Source organism: Atractosteus spatula, chromosome 24 (assembly GCF_055471065.1).
Source record: "Atractosteus spatula isolate fAtrSpa1 chromosome 24, fAtrSpa1.hap1, whole genome shotgun sequence".
In the NCBI taxonomy this organism is placed as follows: domain Eukaryota; kingdom Metazoa; phylum Chordata; class Actinopteri; order Semionotiformes; family Lepisosteidae; genus Atractosteus; species Atractosteus spatula.
The window spans coordinates 8,957,004-8,969,395 of record NC_142729.1 but is presented as its reverse complement, the minus strand read 5'-3'; positions in this window follow the sequence as shown (position 1 = coordinate 8,969,395).

Below are 12,392 nucleotides of genomic sequence, written 5' to 3'. Positions count from 1 at the left end.
GAACATAAGGCAAAATCATATTGTATTTGTTGAGGTTACGAGGTTTCTGATAAAAGATTTTGAGAAATTATGGTCTGTGACTTGATTACATTTTTAGCTGAAACCTGTTCTTATAATGTACATTCTGTATATATGGTGTTCCTGTCTTTTCAATTGTGGAGATTAAAGTATGAAGGAGGTGAATATGAAAATTATGAGAATTTATCATTTTATTGCAATACAACAGATTCCTATTCTTATAAATACATACAGTATGATATCGCTGTCTGTTGAGTTGTGATTAAAAGGGCAGTAAGAATAAATAGATACAGACTTTTACACCTCAAATCAACTTAACCAGAGCCTGTAGATACACTGTTGGCCACACCTGAGAGGGAAAGTCAATTCTATTGTTGATTCTACTGGAGATGAAGAGATTTGACAACCAGACACCAGCAGTGAAATCACAATGAGGTACAATGAGGCAGCAGATGTTTCTCACTTTAAGGTGCTCAGACACTGGTGGCTGATGTTACTTTTATATTTCTGCCAGGTTGCTTGTAAGTCAGAGCTATGCCATAGTCACTGCCTGTGTGTAATCAAAATGGAGCAGCTTGACTTCCTTATAAATACATCTTTCTCGTTAATAGATATTTGATGTGAAGTCATAAATGACAAAGCAGTGTGACAAATAATCAACAAAGAAGAATTAGGTTTTGGATCAAATTAGGGATAAAGTAAAAGGCACAGATCAGAAGATTACTTTTCTCTTTAAGTACAGTGACATTCATCATTATGTCCTGGAATGTGCATCACATCACCCAGACCCCTAGATAAGACTCCTGCTTCTCCTGCTGCTCAGTGTGGAAGAGAGAAGTGATTAGAAATGCCACTGTGAAGCTGTTCTGTGTCTGAGCCTGGAGTCATTGTTCACACATTGACAATATTCCAATCTCTATAGATACAGTAACTCATTTGTATGGGTAGAAATGGACTAAGTAAAGTCTGTGTAATTCTAGAGGAAATATTTGACTTAGCCAATAAATTAAAAATGAGTAGAAAATTAACTTTTCATTAGCACAATAACCCATAGCTCAAGTCCAGAGCCACACTGAAGAGGTCTGACAGGAAGAGACTGGATGTCCTTGAGTGTTCCAGTCCCAGTCAAAGCCCAGATCTGAATTCCATAGAAAAGTGATGAGAGGCTTGACAGCTGAAGTTCATAATCAATCTCCAACAGACCAAATGAGGACTGAAGCTGTTTTACCAGGAAGAACAAACTACACCATCCTGCTGTTCACATCTGAGGGAGACATACTGTATCCAGGAATGCTGACAACAGTAATATTTGCCAAATTTGCTTCTCAGCAACGCCTGCCTTAGGGGACTGAATACTGATGCATCAGTACGTTTCCCCATCTATATCATCCTTGAAGGTTTCACTGGCATTTAGCCTCCTACACCTATAATAGAGTTCATTTAAAACTCAATGAAAATAAATGCTTGAAAAAAAAGAATAAGACATTACTTGGAATTCAACAAAGTGTCTATATCATGAAGTATAAGATAAGATCACTTTATTGTCCATATACAATTTCTTGTTTAAATAATTATATAATAAATTTATTTTTGCATACCCCAGCCTGCTCTCCAGGGAGACAGAAGCCTGGGGTCAGAGCGCAAGGTCAGCCATTTGTGGTGCCTCCGGGGGAAAGGTTTGTGATAGAGACAACAGTACTTACACCACGCTCTCTTCTTTAATTTTCGTGGAGTTTTTCTCCGTTTCCAAGCCAGCACGCAATCCGTTCTCTCAATCCGTATTCAATCCGAGTTCCAAAGTCCGTAAAGTTCCACCAATCCATGCCGTATTTAAATCACAAACCGTAAACCTTTATTTCTTCCGTGAATCCGTTATCCTTAAATCTGTCCCAATACCAACCGACTTCCACTATCTTCTCCAAACACATTCACCTACTATCTTCCGCGCCGGTTCACTGTTTCCAGGGCATATACAGTATATTTTGTTTCCTGCTGAGACACACCTGTGTCTCGTTGTTTTTCGGACTAAGCCCTTTCCATCTGCGGGTCAGCTGACTTCTCTTAGCGGCCATCTTGGTCAGGTCTAATTCAAGTATAGTGAGCAGATCGTTCCTGAAATACCTGTCCTGGATGACCCTTCCTCTGGTCATCTTACACATTGTATACAATGCCCCTGGAGCAGATGGGGTTAAGGGCTTTGCCCAGGGGCCAAAAACAGGCGGTTAAAAAAACCGAAAATTACGTGAATCGCAAGTCCAAACTACAATCACAGACCTGAAACTCACGAAAAAAGATGAATTGTGTTTTATGGTTACTTTGTCACTTTTTGTACTGTAAATCAATGAAAGACTATATATCAAACTCTGTGAATTGTCTGTACCTGTATAGTTTTTTACTTCTTGTATTGACATGTTGTATCTAAACAAATGCATTTAGAATATGGGAAACTGCCTAATTTGCAGAAAAACCTAATTTCATAAACATTACAATATTTGAAACAAATACCACGATATCAGAAAAAAATTGAATAAATTTATCTTTTATGTGAAATTAATAACTATGGATAAGACTGGGGATTTCTTATAATGACAGTAAATAAGTAACTGAATACAGTACAGATATGAAAAAATATTTTAATTTCTCGCTTCGTTAATTCTGTTTTCATGTTTGAACATGTGCATGAAACTTTTATTTTCCCTGTTGTTTGAAAATAGTATAAATATGAAATTTTTGCATTACTCTAATATTTTTCTTCAATGTCAATCAAACCCCATCTACACACTGAGTGTGGACTTCGGGCTCAGGATGATCTGGGATATTACACAGGGTCACTGTGAGCTCAGACAGTAAAGACAGTGAGAGACTGTAGGTGTGAGATGAGGACTTTAATAACTGTACATCACTGTTCTTTTTCACACAGACTTTCAGATTTATAAGCTGGGCTTTATGATCTTGTGTTTGAGCTTTCCTTCTGTTTTGGAGTGCATGACCGATTATTTTCAAATGAACACAATTGAATTAAGTGTATAAGTTATAGAATTTGCAAACACAAATGTTTATATTACACCTAAATCTTTTTTGTGTATTTTATATTGTGTATAATTATTTTAAAAAAAATAATTTAGGGCATTTCAGGAATCCTTCTTCAGATGCTTAGAAAGGAAGGCAACCATTGGCACAGAGGAGACAAATGCCAACAATCTGCAATGAACTGGAGGCTGTTCTGTTGTCTTTATCGATGGGCTGTTGTACAGTGCAGGTAGCAGTGATCTGTCTCCCTCTTGTGGTCAGTTTTGAAAACTGCATTCTGTAATGATTGTGGTTCTGACAATAAACACACCAGAAGGAGAATTATCACAGGCTTCAGTTTCTTCAGGCTCCTGATTCATCTGATTGTCATTCTAACAGATCCAGGGTCCTGTGAACAGGCAGTCCCACATGTTAATAAGAAATTAACTCTACTGCCTGAACAGTAGCTTTTGCTTTCTCTTCTCAGTGATGGAAGCTATCATTGGAGCAAACATAAACAATATACAATATTGTTTAAAATGCTGAAGAGATGTACTTTTAAATTTTATCAATAATATGTAACATATTATCTACTTAACTGTTAAAAGCAAAAATATTCATATTTTTCACTTTCAGTTTCATTTAATAATGTGGATACATGTAGAAGTAATTTGGGTAAAAAAATAACTATAAGATTAAGATAAAAGTTCATACATTATGTACAAACTAAGTGGTGCTCAGTTCACTTGCAGCAGCTCTGCAGCTGTTCTCAGTCTCAGTCCTCTGTGGTTCCTGTTAAAGAGTCAGAGCAGCTCCTGTAGAGCTGAGGGAGGTTTTTGTGCAGACATGTATCACTATTGATGGGCTCTGCGACACAGCAGTTGTTTTTTCACCTGAAGTCCTGCTAGTCACCACTAGAGAGCACTGGTGGACCAGGAACTACACTCGATCCCAAGGGCTCTGGTAGCCGTGTGGGAATTCTGCCTTGATTAAATGCCCAGCAGTTGAGTCACTTGATAGGGCAGCTATAAAAGGTGCTCATTCATGTGCTTTAGTGTTCAGTACAGAACCTCACCTTCTGTCCTTCAGATGCAGGAGCAATTTTCCTTTTCACAAGAAGAGCAAAGGTCTTCTGTTTTCTTCCTTGTGACCAGTACAAGCTTGGCTTGTCACATTTCCTTTAAACCTCAAAATAATTAAAGGAAAGATCCCTGAGCTGGTCCTCTGGCTCTCACTCAAGGGGTATTGATCTGAGACCACTGTTGACGCAGAACCAGAGTTATTCCAGCACCATAACCTTGTTACAGGTGTTCATTCAAATTCTTGATTTGTTGGTTATTAAAGACTCATGACACTTTAGAATGTTTACCACAGAATCCAATAATATAAATTTGCACAAACAATAGTAACTCCATATTTACTTATCTTCAAGAGTATGAATGCTGAGTGTGTTGACTAATTGATCCTGCAAGTTAGACCATAACAGATGGTGTAGTTCAAGTTCAAGCTCAAAACTTTATTGCCAGAAAAACTAATTGCATAGAATGTGGTTTGGTGAGTTCATACAATGATATACATGCAATACAAATACAATATAAAGCCAATAACACAATGCATCCACCTAACACATTCACAAACCATCCTAACCACATGTATTTGATGTATTTTGGGTGTATTTCGATGGCGTATTTTTTACTTTGACCTTATTCAAATATTTCTTTGTCATTCCGGAGTGACCAATTAGCCTTTGCATAAAACACGACAATTCATACAGCATATACTGTATACAGCAGTAGCAGATCCTCTTTGAGGTATCATGAATAGAAGGGGTTTTGCAGATAAACCCTGAATTTTCTCTGTTTTACTGAGGTTATCCCAAGCTCAGGCAGTAACAAAGTGTTATTTTCTCTGCCCTCGTTGTACTTGGTCTTGAACCTTAATTTCTCTTTCATACTCTAACTCTGCAGATTGATTTTTATTTGGTCTTTAACCTTAATTTCTCTTTCCACACTCCCTTTTTTACACCTTTAATAACCTGGAGTTCAGCCCAGCAGACACTGTTGGGCCCAAGGCTGCTGATACAGTACATGTGATATAATGAATGACGAAACGTACTGGCAAAACATAATCCTACAGCAAACATATTTGACTCACTAATCTAAACAATGGGCAGAAAATTCACTCTTCATTGTGAATAATGATCTGAAGCACAAGGCCAAAACCACACAGAAGAGGTTTGACAAGAAGTGACCGAGAGTCCTTGAGTGTTCCAGTCCCAGTCAAAACCCAGACTTGAATCCAATACAAGTGATGCAGAAGCTTGACAAGTGTGGTTCATTAATTCTGTCAAGAAGAATGAACACAAGTACACTATCCCACGGTGCTAATCCAATACAGACCTGTCCAAACCTGTAACTTACTGTAATTAATAACAGACCTAAAAGGAGCACAGTGGTCTGGGCTGGTGATGAATCCTACATGCAGGCAGGCAGATGAGTGAGCAGGAGGGCAGACAGGTGAACAGGCAGTAAACTGCAAGCAGGCAGGAAACATTCAGCAGTCAGAGAAACAGTCCTGTGGCCATGCTGTGGTCATGCAAACAGGCTTTGAAGGATAAGAATCAATGTGCACACACAAAAGGAGTATAGTCAGGTGAAGTGAGAAGGTCTGTAGCACAGGAGAGGATCCAGACAAGGTAGAAACTGTCTGGGTCAGAGATCGAGGAAACAAGCAAAGTACAAGGGAGATCTGAAACATAGTATTACAGCCTAGTTATGGCTGTATTATATTGCAGTTGATAAGAAAGCTCAGATTTTCTTTGATGACCCATCCCAACCTCTTCATTCCTATTTCCAAATGCTCCCTGCATGGAGGTGGTTTAGAAAGCCTGTGGCCGAGACAAATGTCTACAAGAAATCCTCTGTTCCCTGAGGAGTCGATATATTAAACACAGCTCAGTGATTGTTTCCTGTATGGAGCTATGGGAATATGTGTAATGGTAGCGGAGCTGGTTTCAACACGGTGATGTCATCGCCCTCCCTGCGCATAGCAGGGACCTCGGCCGGCTGCGCTGAGGGAGGTCTCCTTTAGCTCACTCAGCTGGTTCCCTGTTGCGTTACGCCGGAGACTTGGGTTCACACACAGGCATTGCGGGACGAACCAGTGGGGTGGAGCAGCGAGGGCACGATGCAGAACATAATCGTAATGTAGTATGGGCAGAGAAAGATGTGTGTACTGTATACAATACATACTTTTGCATGCCTAGGACTATTGTTTGTATTGAATGCACATTGATTTTATGTTGAATAATGCCTTTTTTAGGTTTGTATGGTGATGCCAAAGAGAAATTTCTACCCTTTTGGATAGAAAATAATGTTATATCTTAACTTATATTGTTAATGAAGGTCAGCTTTTGTCTCAGTTTAATTGTTTCATACAGTAAACTGTGTTCTGTTTCATCTGTCTTCATCTCAGTAGGTCCCAGCTGCAGCAGTGCACTCGCTGTGCAGTCCTGCTGAGGGAGGTTTTTGTACGGCTGTGTTACACTGTGTGAACACACCACCACTGTGGTAACTCTGACAGTAATAATCTGCTGCATCTTCAGCCTGGACTCCTGTGATGGTCAGAGTGAAGTCAGACCCAGGTCCACTTCCACTGAAACGCTCTGGGATCCCATTATAACGGTTAGTTGCATACTAGATCAGGAGTTTAGGAGCTTCCCTAGGTTTCTGTTGGTACCAGGATAGGCAGTCATAGCTTGAATAGCAGGTGTGTACTGCGCTGCTGGTCTTACAGTTCACAGTGTCTGTCCTGCAGTTACAGATTTCACTGTTGGAGTCTGAGTCACAGTAATCTGTCCTCTGGATTCTGAAAATAAAAAACATCATTATATTTATAAAGTTTGTTTTCATTGCCAGCATTATATTTTTGCATTGTTCAATGTATTGTAGCGGCAATGCTTGTTAATAAGACAGAATTAAGTGTTGCTGTGCTTTCCCAAATGAGGCCCCATCTCTCTGTTCATGTGTGTTCATGCAGGCTGATTTAAAGATGTTTTCTTTTGATAAGGGACAGCTACCAAATGGGGATGCACTTAGCTAAGCCTGGCTATCATGATCAATGGTCATCCATTGGCGCCTATCTGTCTAGGGAGTGCCAGATGGACATCTGGACTGCATTCCTAGGTGTCAGGAGTAATGACTCATATCTCACCTTGATCAACCAATCAGGGACTGGTAGGGCCAGTAACCCACGTGGAATTCTGATGCCCATGAAACTTTCAGCCAATGAACGAGCTGAAGTTCCTCCAGGTAAAAACAGGCAACACAGAGAGCCTGTAGCGGACTTTTCTGAAAAGGAGAATTCTAAGGAGAATTCCAGGGGTGCGAGACAATTCCAGGGCAGGACGGCCCAGGAGCAAAAAAGCTCCCAAGGGCAGGACATTCTCGCAGCGCGCCTCCTGACCATCCTGAGACCTGAGGATCCACCCGAGGTTAGCATCAGCAGCAAGCCTCGTGAACAGGTCGGAACTGTGGAGAGCTGAATCACTATTCAGAACTAGCGCTTCATCAGGAACGAACCGGTCTTCTTCCTGACCTGCTGGAACCCACAGTCATCTTTTCTCCTGTGCACAAACTTTGCTAGTTAAAGCCAAAACTAACTAGCCGGTCAGTGAGCATCAGCAGCGCACCATCGCAAGCAGCACAGCACAGCCTGGCACGGAGCCAGAGAGCCCGCAGGAGATCTGAATCCCCAGAGACTGGATGAGTATTCAACTTCACTGCACTACAGCTCGAGAATTCAATTGTTATCCTAACAAGTTGATATAAATTTAATTCCTAAGAGTTATGTACTTGTTTTGAGTATCCAATGTAGAAGTTATAACCAAGTTAATTTACTAAACGGTCTAAATGAATGATATACTGAACGTATGTCCTCTTGATATATCTAACTCTTTGTAACTGAATGAATATATACTTTTTGTATTCTGATAACCCTCTCGATAAGATCTGTTAGGTTTACATGCATATTCTATGTATTAATAAATGTATCCTCATGTATGAGTACCCGTGTGCGTGTGCGTTGTTTGAGTTATATCGCATGGTTGGATTCTAAAGCCATCAAAAGAATCAATTTTGTGATTTACTGCTACAATTAATAATTGTCCCAGTAAATGCCCAAACCCTACAGAACTGGTGCCTCATGAGAGCACACTACATTTATTGGCATCCCTGGACGGGCTATGGTAAGACTGAAATGAGTCAACCAAGCGGAATAATTCAATATAAAACGCCGCGGGTTTCATACACGACAATACAGTGTGCTGAAAGCCGAAAGGAAAATAGTTCCCCTTGCTCTTTAAGCAGTGCTTGATTGGTTTGTGATCTTTTGCGATCTACCGGGTTGATTGCATACTTGATCTTGTGGTTTTCTGTGGTAAAACTGTGATTTCGTACTTAAAAGTAATACTCTGTAAGTTTAATGATGGTTGCTAAAAGGTCTGAATTCGAGTCGCTATTAAGCACTCTCTCTAGCAGCAACAGGTCTGACCACGATCTCTGTAATATCTCCGTCAGCGGAGAAGCTAGGAGAATAAATCTCCATTCTGTGAGAGAGCTAGCGAAGGACATGGAGAGATTTGACCCCGCAGTGTCAGAGAATAATATCGAGAGTTATATTCAGGACCTCTGGTATACCCTGCAGTACCTGCCAAACGCCACAGAACAGGAGAAAGTGTTTCTGGTCAGGAAAACTACCAGCAGAGCCGTACATGAGTGGATGGCTAGGCAGATGAAGAAAGTCTGTAATGACTTTGAAGAGCTGTGTCAAGCACTTATCCAAGAATACAGTGCGTTTATTGACCCGACTGCCGCGATAGCCGCCGCTCTTAACATTAAGCACGAGAGAGCAGATTCCCCTCGCAAATATTACGAGAGACTGAGAAGAACTTATTTTGCAAGGCGAAATGATGAGGGTTGCGAAGAGAACACACATTTCAAGGCTTTATTCATTGCGAATCTCCACCCATCAGTCAGAAAGATGATCTTAATGTATACAGATGCACAGACCATGAAAATGACTGATATTAAGAGATTCATGCAGAAAGCCTGGGAATATGATGTCCAAAGTTGCTCCGAGCAAAAAGCTGCTAAAGCGACTGTGTTCGCCGTCAGAGCTAGCAGGGTTAATTCCCTCCTGCTCGAAGGAGCACAGGCTCCTGAGCTGGCTAAGCCCCGTTCCAAAGCAGGCATACAGGACCGCACCCAGCGTCCTAAGTGCCATGAGAACACCGGGGGAGGGAAAGGGCTAGAAAAGGCTGAACAAAAGGATTCAGTAGCCGCCCGCCTGGCCAGGCTTGAACAAGCTTTATTAGGACAAAGACAACCGCTCCCCAAGGCTGCCCGAAGCGTGAATGAGCTGATACTCTCCACTGGAGGAGGCAGAGACCCGCCCCTTCTCCCTCCCTCAGTCTATCTGATTGAGCGGAAGGGTTCCTGCCTTGATGAGGTCAGCCACTCCCAAGCGAGTCACAGAGCAGGCAGTAAAACACAGAGGAAAAGCAAGAAGCTTTTACCTCAAGGCTGCCATGGGAGATGTCTTACACAGTGAGACACTGATTGACACTGAGGTTAAAAGGTGGTTGATGTCACACGGCAAGCTCAAACGGGTAGAAAAAGAAAAGGGCATACAACTCAGAGTGGAACCTTTGGTGGATCACCAGAAAGGCAAAGTGTGGAAACAGGTCAAGGCTCCTAAGCCTTCTGTACAGAAGGAAAAGGGGGCCAAGAGGCAGACTGTGCTCACACAGTGCCCACCGAACACAGAAGCCCATGTGGAGATTCCTTCTGTTCCCTCTGGACAAGAAATACAAATATTTTCTTGTTCCCCGGATATACAGGGAAGTCGTGCCCCGGCTGAGGTCCCAACAGCCTCCATGCCACAGGAGCGGTGCTCCAAGCACCCGCTTTATCCACCAGGTAAAGCACACCCCTTTTACATCCCTAAAGAGGAGCAGATCTCCCCACCTGGCGATGAAAAGGAGCTTTCCCTGTGCACCCTGGCACCCAAGAGGGGTCAGGACCACCACCCCGCAGTGGTGGAAAGGATCCAGATGGCAGGAGAGCAGGTTGGTGATGTAGCCCTCACCCTTAGCCCTGAGAGGTCCTCTATTAGTGAGGATCTGCTTGAACAGCTGTGACATGGCCACCGCCAGGTGCCCCCGGTGCAACATTCACAGGTTAGACAGAGAGCCCAGCTGGACACTGGGACTACTGCGCTGTGGACACACCTGATCCCAGATGCCGATTCCCTCTGCTGTGACCCAGGGAACCTGCAGTCAGGTAACATTATTTCTCACAACTACCAGGTAGTGAGTGAGACTGACCTGATTGTTCCTGCCTCAACGGCAGGGTTGCCAACACATCCAGTCCCCAGGAAGGGACAGGGAACGAAAGCCGAGCCGGTTTTCTCACAGCCACCAGCTCAGTCTGTCAGTCTGAGTCTGACCAACAGTGGTTCACCCAGACTGGAGCTGGATGGTCAAGCCACCCGCCTGTTAGTGCAGAACATGGCAAAACGGGGTGTCAGAATCCCTCCCTGCATTGACATGGGCCTGGTGGGTGATAGTGAGTTCAAAGACAGTGAACTAGCTATCCCAGTGCTGGGGCAGCTCCCTGAACCCCTAGAGAGCGAAGAGGGGAGCGAGGAGGTGTCCTACACCTACCCCCAGCCAAAGATTGTAAACATGCCAATAGAGGGATTCCTCAATCAGGAAGTGTGCAGGGTGGACCTGAACAGTGAGAATGGGATAACAATCCCAGATCACTCAGGTGCTCCAGATGACCACTCAGCCGAGGTCAGGCATGCTCCACCGCTGCACCACCCCCTGCAGGGTTCCTAGAGCACAGGCATGAACAAATCGAAGAAGCAGATGCCCTGGAAATGGAGGAGCGGCATCAGCAGCTGCGTCAGATCTCCCCAGATTTCCAGGATGTTGGTGCCCAAGATGCCACATGGCATACTGAGGAAGACACCATGTACACGCTGCGCTGGCTTAGAAAGGCAACAGTCACTCAGAAGGAGATGACTGAGGTCAGCCACCCTAAAAGACTTTTGGGAGGACTGATTGCTGCCACCACTATTGTGCATTTGCTCTTTTTGGTAGGTTTGTTATTGGCACTCTCACCCTGACTGCCCCAAGAAGGCAGGTGTCAGAGATGCCAGAGGGTAGTGACAGACTGTATCAGCAGCAGCAAAAGTTGGAAAGCCTAGGGAAAACCCTACAGGCAACTTTCTATGCAACAGGGTTGAATCTTATCCCCCAACCAGTGGACATGATTGTTGGTGTTATACAGTGGATTTATGCTTGTGTGCAACAGGCCAGAATGTTGACACAAGACCTGTTAAGGGAGTTTAGTGGCACTGTAGCCAGTCTAACCATGGCACAATTCCCAACCCACTTGATTCCACTCTTCTCAGTAGAGGAGCATGTGACGTTAACCACCCCATCGCTCATAGCTCACCCAAAAGGCAATCCAAGATTGAATTCAGTTCCAAATTTTGAGATGGGTATGGCTACCAAAGCTATCCATTGGCTGTGTCTAAACAATTCACCAATGAAGGGTGTACAGCTACTAACGAGCAGAGGGAGGTTAATGAACCCCATGAAGAGCAGGTGGGAAGTAAATGGCTGGTCAGCACACCACATTTAACTGTCACCATGACTTGTGACAGGCATGATACAGCTACCACAATGCAGCTACCTAACCAATAAGTTTTCCTGCAAGTTCCCGAGGAGGCCATAGTACAGCTTGGTGACTTAACACTGTACGGTCTAGAACCAGACAACATAAGACCAAACTTGAGGTTGTGGATGCCTTCAGGTGCCACACTATTGAATTAGATAGAAATCCAAGAAACAGTAAGCCCTGAAGAGGTACAGGTAGTTAGTTTGCTTTAATGGAACAAACCTCCAAACCACCCTGGCAGGTACCCAACACAGGTGTCGTGGTTTATCGGGGGGCTGGGAACAGGAACCGTTGTTATTGTAACACTGCTGCTGGGTAGCTGGATCATGACTGACAGTGTACTCTGAATGCTGTACTCTCACATCAAGATGTACTCTGGGTAGCATGAATGAGTCAAAGGTAGCATGTTAAAAGAAAGGAAGTGACTTCTCCCCAAATATCTACTACAGAGGTATCAGATATTGACAGTGAACTTCCTGATGTGTAATTCCAAGACTGAGATAATGTCTCCTACCTTGTTTATACATACTCCAGATGTTGTTCATAATGTTTGTATCCAATGCTGGTTCCGGTATGAATTCTCGAGGAGTAATGTGGACATTTAAGGTTAATGTTCTA